This window comes from Myotis myotis, unplaced genomic scaffold (genome assembly GCF_014108235.1).
Source record: "Myotis myotis isolate mMyoMyo1 unplaced genomic scaffold, mMyoMyo1.p scaffold_m19_p_3, whole genome shotgun sequence".
In the NCBI taxonomy this organism is placed as follows: Eukaryota; Metazoa; Chordata; class Mammalia; order Chiroptera; family Vespertilionidae; genus Myotis; species Myotis myotis.
The window spans coordinates 157,984,614-157,992,572 of NW_023416335.1; the positions used below are offsets into that span (position 1 = coordinate 157,984,614).

Sequence of the window (7,959 nt, forward strand, 5' to 3'; positions counted from 1 at the left end):
AATTTTGTACCCACATTCTTGGAGTAGAGTGGTTTCTTGGCTCCAGCAGGGGTCAGCCTGGCACAGCCTTTTCATCTGGCTTAATATGTGAGAAGAGAGGTTTCTATTCTTTTAAAAAAAAAATTTTTTTATTGATTTCAGAGAGGAAGGGAGAGGGAGAGAGAGATACAAACATCAATGATGAGAGAGAATCATCGATTGGCTGCCTTCTGCATACCCCCTACTGGGGATAGAGCAGCCGTGGGCAAACTACTGCCCGTTTGAAATGAATAAAACTAAAAAAAAAAAAAAAAGACCGCACCCTTTTATGTAATGATGTTTACTTTGAATTTATATTAGTTCACACAAACACTCCATCCATGCTTTTGTTCCAGCCCTCCGGTCCAGTTTAAGAACCCATTGTGGCCCTCAAGTCAAAAAGTTTGCCCACCCCTAGGATAGAGCCTGCAGTCCCAGGCATGTGCTCTGACCGGAATCTAACTGCAACCTCCTGATTCATAGGTTGACGCTCAACCACTGAGGAACACCGGCAGGGCGAGGATTCTATTCCTTTTAAGCCTAGGAGCAAATGGGTAGAGGATAAATTTCCTTCAGCTAAATCCTCCTCTGTCAATACTTTTTGCATTTTGGTAATAATGAGAGGAAAATTTCTGGTAATAATGAAAGTTTCTGGATTATGTTCAGATCGTGAGAGCTGAAGCAAATAGTTTCTTACCTGTCATCTCTTGCATTATTTCACTTTTACAGATGGACTATCCATCTAATAAACTCACCATCATTCACATGATTTGCCTGCCTCGTTGCTAATGAACAAGTAATTCTTAACATTTCCATGCATAATAATTAGGAAGTGATAAAAGGTTATTTGATGAACAAAGGGGAAAAGACATTTAAGGTATAGGGAACAGTTTAGGCTAAAGCACTGGATTATGAAACAGAATGGAATGTTTGAGGAGCCACAGAAACATAATATTGCCTGAGTCTCATGCTGGGGTGATAAGGAGAGCAGTTGGAAAAGCTGAGGCTAGATTATGAAGAGTCATAAATGCCATGATAAGAATCTTTCAGCTCTTCCAGAAAGTAGCCAGAGGTGACCCAGGAAAATGGTTCACTATTCACTTGACCCAGAACACCCCACAAAATCACGCAAATCAAGAGATGCAAATCTTCGTGTTCACTTTAAGGACACTCAGGAAACTGCCCAGGCCATCAAAGGTATCCATATCTGAAAAGCCACCAAGTATCTGAAGGATGCCACATTACAAAAGTGATGTGTGCTGTTTCTTTGTTACCATGGTAAAGTTGGTAGGTATGCCTAGGCCAGGGGTGGGCAACCTTTTTGTGAGTGTGTGCCAAAACCAGCAAAATCTCTGACTCAAAATTCTTCTGCATGCTAATCCTAATTTTTGAGAACATGTTATGCCTACTTGATATCTCTTAAGGTGTATGTATGTGAAGAACCTTGAAGAAATAATAAAATTCATTCGAGCAATAAAAATACAGTATATGATGATGAAAAATACATTTATTTTTTAATGTACACATGTACACTGATAGTCCGACAGAAAACTTTATGACTCCGTTTGATATTATCAGTGGGACTTTTGCTGCTGCATCACTGATGACAGAGATTTTACATCAGGTTTATATTTCGTGACCTTCAGAGATATGCACGAGCTACTACTTTCATCCGTCAGGCTACTCCTATTACGAGACTTAACAAAATTCATCACTGAGAACAAAGGTTCACAAGCGTATCTGGATGAAAACATGGAGAATAATGCTGTTGCAAAGTTTTTTAAACAGAAAAAATTTTCTGGAATGGCATTCCAGTCCTCAATAGTTCGTTTTCGACACTTCTCTCTGGTACTCCTGTCTCTAATCGTTTTTTTTTTTCAATGTTTTCCAAGTCAACTCTAAGGTCAATAAATTTCTGCTTCCAAATTGAGCTACTCTGAAATTCAGTCAACTGCATTTCAAAGTCAGCCATGTCTATCCATGAAAACATTTGTAAGTTTAGTTCCTCCAGTTTCATGCTGTCTGGAAACCTCATGAATTTTGCTGTCTCTTCCAGTTCTCTGAATTTTGAAAATCTTGAGAAGAACTGCTCAATAGTTGACTCGATGATATTTAAAAACAGCTTTTGAAGGCTTTGACAATCTGTTCTGTCATCTTTTGGGAGGTCTTTGATGTGCCTCTTGAGGTTTGGGAAATATCTAAATCTCTCACCATCCACATCCCTCTTAAAGACTTCCAGTTTCTTTTCGAAAGCCTTTATGTAACCAAACATAACATCAAGTGTCTTGCCAGTTGCTTGTAATTTAACATTTAAGTCATTCAAATATTCACAAAAATTGTAAATGGAAGATTATAAGAGAGGGTTTTGCGTGCCAGCAAAAGTTACTGGCATAGCCCTAACAGGTTTGGCTCAGTGGATAGAGCATCTGCCTGTGGACTGAAAGGTCCCAGGTTCGATTCTGGTCAAGGGCATGTACCTTGGTTGCAGGCACATCCCCAGTAGGGGGTGTGCAGGAGGCAGCTGATCGATGTTTCTCTCTCACCGATGTTTCTAACTCTCTATCCCTCTCCCTTCCTCTCTGTAAAAAATCAATAAAATATATCTAAAAAAAAAAAGTTATTGGCATGCCATGTTTGGCACGCGTGCCAAGGGTTGCCCACCCCTGACCTAGGCCAAACAATGGAGCTGAACACAAGGTCAGTGGCCCAAAAAGAGTGCTGAATTTTTGCTGCACATGCTTGAAAATGCAGAGAGTAATGCTGAACTTGGGGTTTAGATGTAGATTCTCTAGTCACTGAGCCCATCCAGGTGAACAAAGCTCCCAAGATGCGACACAGAATTTACAGAGCTCATGGGCAGATTATCCCATACATGAGCTCTCCCTGCCACATTGAGAAGGGGGGGAGGGGGAGTTGCGGGGGCCGGTGGTGGGGGGGGGGGAGCAGCTTGTTTCTAAACCAGAAGAGGAAGTTGCACAGAAGAAAAAGATATCTCAGAAGAAACTGAAGAAATAAAAACTTACGGCCTGGGAGTAAATTCAGCATGAAAGAAATACTACTAATAAAAGTAAAAGAAAAAACCTTTCAGGCATTCAGGAGCTGTTGGAGGAAATACAAGGAAATGACAAATTACTTTTCTATATACACTGAGTGGCTAGATTATTATGACCGGCCAGATTATTATGACCACCCCATCAGTACTTCATTGACACTTCCAAAAATACGGAATATTGAAAACTTCCTAAGTAAATACTCTCAAGGTTTTATTATTATTACTAGAGACCCGGTGCACAAAAATTTGTGCACTTGGGGGTAGGGGGTCCCTCAGCCCGGCCTGTGCCCTCTCGCAGTCTGGGACCCCGTGGGCGTGACCACTTGCTGGCTTAGGCCTGCTCCCCAGGGGATTGGGCCTAAGCTGGCAATCAGACATCCCTCTGGCAGCCCAGCAGCCCTTGGGGGATGTCCATTTGCCAGCAGGGAGCAGACCTAAGCTGCAGTCAGACATTCTTAGTGCTGCTGAGGAGGCAGGAGAGGCTCCCACCACCACTGCTGTACTGGCAGCCATCAGCCTGGCTTGTGGCTGAGCAGAGCTCCTCCATGTGGGAGCTCACTGACCACCAGAGGGCAGCTCCTACATTGAGTGTCTGCCCTCTGGTGGTCAGTGTGTCATAGTGACCAGTCATTCCCAGTCTTTCTGCTTTTAGGGTCAGTTTGCATATTACCCTTTTACTATATAGGATAGAGGCCTGGTGCACGGGTGGGGGCCAGCTAGTTTGCCCTGAAGGGTGATCTGGATCAGGGTGGGGTTCCCACTTGGGTGCCTGGCCAGCCTGGGTGAGGGGCTGTTGGCTGTTTGCAGCTGGTCACACCCCCTTCAGGGTGGGGGTCCCACTGGGGTGCCTGGCCAGTCTGGGTGAGGGGCTGAGGGCCGTTTTCAGGCTGGCAGGCGACTGAAGCTCCCAGCCTCTTTCTTTTTTTTTTTTTTATTCTGGGATTTATTTACCTTCTATAGCTGTCACTGGAGCTGAGAGCCAGCTCCAGCTCTGAGGCCCGGCTCCAGCTCTGAGGCCGTGGCTGGCTGAAAGCAGGTATCTGGGTTTGTTTAGCCTCTATAATTGAAACTCTGTTGCTATCACTGGTGCTCTAAGCTCTGAGGCCCTGGCTGGCTGAAAGCAGGTATCTGGGGTTTGTTTAGCTTCTATAATTGAAACATTGTTGCTTCCGGAGCTCAGAGCTGGGCCAGGGCAGGCGGAGAACCTTGGCTTCCTCCATCACTGGAGCAAGCAAGCCTCATGTTCGCTTCAGCTGCATGGCTGCTGGCCACCATCTTTGTTGGCAGTTAATTTGCATATCCTGCTGATTAGCCAATGGGAAGCATAGCGGAGGTATGGTCAATTACCATGTTTGTCTATTATTAGGTAGGTTTATTTGCATAACTAATTCACTTCATTGTACTGATGGGTCATAATAATCTGGCCACTCAGTGTATATAAAAGCCTAAGCAACCATCACAACTGAACAGACAATCAAACAGGCTGCGTGGGGTGACCAGGCCGGCAGAGGGGGCAGTTGGGTGCAACCAGGCCGGCAGGGAGAAGCAGTGAGGGGTGACCAGGCTGGCATGGGGGAGGCAGTTGGGGGCAACCAGGCCAGCATGGGAAGCAGAAAGGGGCGACCAGGCCGGCGGGGGTGGGGGGACAGTTAGGGGCGACCAGGCCAGTGGTGGGGGGCAGTTGGGAGCAACTAGGCTGGCGGGGGGGGGCAGTTGGGGTGACCAGGCCAGCAGGGGGGAGCAGTTAGGGGCAATCAGACAGGCAGGCAGGTGAGCAGTTAGGAGCCAGTGGTCCCGGATTGTGAGAGGGATGTCTGACTGCCAGTTTAGGCCCGATCCTGGGTCCTGGGGATCGGGCCTAATCTGGCAGCCTGACATCCCCCGAGGGGTCCTGGATTGGAGAGGATGCAGGCTGGGCTGAGGGGACCTGCCTCCCCCTCTTCCCCCCCGCATGAATTTTGTGCACTGGGCCTCTAGTATAAAGATAAGGCTGGCAGCAACATGGAGAATTAATTGAAGGGAATGAAACTAGAAACAGGGTCTGAGGCCACTGGAGTTCTCAGATGAGACATGGTGTGGGCTCAGCTATCTAAGAAGTAGAATTGATGGAGCTTTAGTGACTGGTTATATGGGATGAGAGGATGAGGGAAGGAAACTTAATTAATAGGTTTCTGATTTAACGAGGGGATACAGAAAGAAAAGCATGTTTGGATGGGGGAAAGATAATTAGTTGAGTTTTAGATAGGCTGAATTTGAGGTGTCTATGGAATACCCAGGGGGAATGTCCTGTAGATATGTGGATATACGTTTCAAGAGAGAGGTGAAGTCATTCAAGGAGGGGGTATAAACTTAAGTAAGTGGGGAAAATTGAAGGTGCAATCCTAAGGACTACAGTACCTGAGACAACACAGATGACGGGCTTAGAATGGAACCTGTCTCATAGTGAGCATTGGTCTGCCTGGCTTGGGGTTGTATCTGACTTGGTAAGTAAAGAAAGGGAGAAGGGGGCAAGATCAGAATGGGCCAGTTTATTTTCACTCTATTTCTTGGATTACCCTATTTCTAACATATGGGAGCCCTGGCCGGTCCATGGATGGGAGAGGAATGATGCACTCAGAGCTTGGTTATTATTCTGGACTTTGCCAGGAGTCAACAGTCAGCAAAGTATAACCAGAGAAAGAAAGCGAAGGGGGCGGGGGCCAGGAGCTAGCCAAAGGGGCTGCTAGGCTGGCCCGTGCTATGCTGGGGCTTTTGTCCTGCTGAAACACAATGGAGCTGGGTTACGTGCTGACCTGGCATTCTGGGAATGGGGCTGGGATAGAGCTTTCACATGGTGGAAACAGAGATGGATGGTCACTCAGCCCCTCAGGACCATAGCTCTCTTCAAGCACATTTTAATCGCTAAAGAGGATGTTCAATACTTGGCAATTATACATTATTTATATATGGTTAATTCATGGATCAGCTCATTTATATTTTTATTTAGGGCAGCTAACAACATATGTATATTGCTTGGGCATATCTCATTTGATCCTCATACAATCCTATAAGATCTGCAAGACAGATATTTTGATGGAACTCAAACATGGGTTATTCTTTAGGATCTGATGATGTGGGCTGGCTCGGGAGTTGCTTCAGAAAGGTGATGAATCAGTCCTGGACACTTCAGAGGTAGCTACAGTAAATCATGTGGAACCCACTGTGGAGAAATAGTGCAAGACAAATAGCTCTGCCTGAAGATTCCCTGAGCTCATTTGCCCCCTAGTAGTATGGATCATGCTCCCTGTGGCACCTCTCTGGAACTGAGAAATGGGGCCTTCTTTATCAAAGGGGGGGGGGGGACTAAACTTGGGATCATTAGCCCCAGGAATATAAAGAGGTTGAAAGACTGATCATTAGTAATCAAGAGATAATTCAATCAAGTAATCAAGAGATAGATGAGACTCCAAGATGATTACTACTATAAGCCATAACATAACTTTGTAACTACTCCAAGTTTGTTATTTTACAAATCCCTTTTCTCCATTTTCATAGTTCCTAGTGGAAAAAACCTTCACAAATGTCTGTATGTTTAAGGCAAGAAGAGAGGAGGGTAGCCCTAGCCAGTTGGGCTCAGTGGATAGAGTGTCAGTCTGCAGACTGAAGGGTCCCAGAGGTTCAATTCCGGTCAAGAGAACATGCCTGGGTTGCTGGCTTGCCAATCAATGATTCTTTCTCATTGTTGATGTTTCTATCTCTCTCCCTCTCCCTTCCTCTCTGAAATTAATAAATACATTTATTTTTTTTTAAAAAGAGAGGGAAAAGTAGAGAGAGTGTTTCACTAAGCATTTGCCTCCTGCACATGCCCTAGAGTGAAACATTTTTGCAAACCCTGAAAAGAATACCAAGATGAATTGGGGCGTGTCCTGGATGATCCAAGGAGTAGTGAGCCCAACCTCTTTATATTCCTGCGGCTAATGATTCCCCTGCATTCCCAGGGAATCTTTAAAAGATACTTTCCTTTGCAGATTCCAATGGCCCATTTTTTAGTTCTGTGCCCACTGGCCTGACCCTCTCCAACAGTGTCCTATGTCTTGACCCAGAGCACAGCAGCCATCCTGGCCTTGATCCTCTTCTACCCGACACTGCCTCAGATGGCTGCAACCCAGCTGGTCAACCAAGGTTAGCAGCAGCTCCCCTCCCTGAATAGGGTAGCACTAGGTAGGTAATGAGTTGTGTGGCTGATAAGACTTTAAGGAAGTCTTTAAGCTCCCCCCAGGCGTGGCTCGGGGCTTGAGTGTTGACCTATGAACCAGGTGGTCATTGTACGATTCCCAGTCAGGGCACATGCCCAGGTTACAGCTTCGATTCCCAGTGTGGGGCGTGCAGGAGGCAGTCAATCAATGATACTCTCTCATCATTGATGTTTCTACTTCTCTCTCTCTCTCCAGCTTCCTCTCTGAAATCAATAAAAATATATATTTTTTTAAAAAGACTTTAAGGAAGGAACAAAAAAGGGAGCACCCCTGCTCTGTGCATCCTCTCATTGAGCCAATATCATGCAAACAGACCAATGAGGTTTGTTCAGCAATTCAGGAATTTGGGTGACTTGCTGCAGATCCTTTGCTTAAAGCTTCTTTGGTGGATGGATCATGGGGCCTAAGGACAAAGGGAGGATGTATGTGTCCCCCCACCCTTTGTCCTAGCATCTCTAGTCTCCTCTGGTGAGCAAGAGGACTCATATAGACCAAGCTCTGAGCATGGAGTTTTTCTCTACTCTCCAGCTGGTACTCACCGTGTTTGCTGTGTCTTACCCACAATGTAGAGGGTTAGACGGGGAAGGCAGCCTGGTGGTGGGTCTCTTAGTGACTGCTGAAGCGCCGGCATGGGTAAGAACCCCACCCATACCA

At 45.8% G+C, this 7,959-nt stretch overlaps 1 pseudogene; it reads left to right on the forward strand.

The window, feature by feature from the left end:
- The first annotated feature begins 477 nt into the window (after positions 1–477).
- Positions 478–3,062, forward strand: LOC118651355 (annotated as a pseudogene).
- Positions 3,063–7,959: the final 4,897 nt, after the last annotated feature.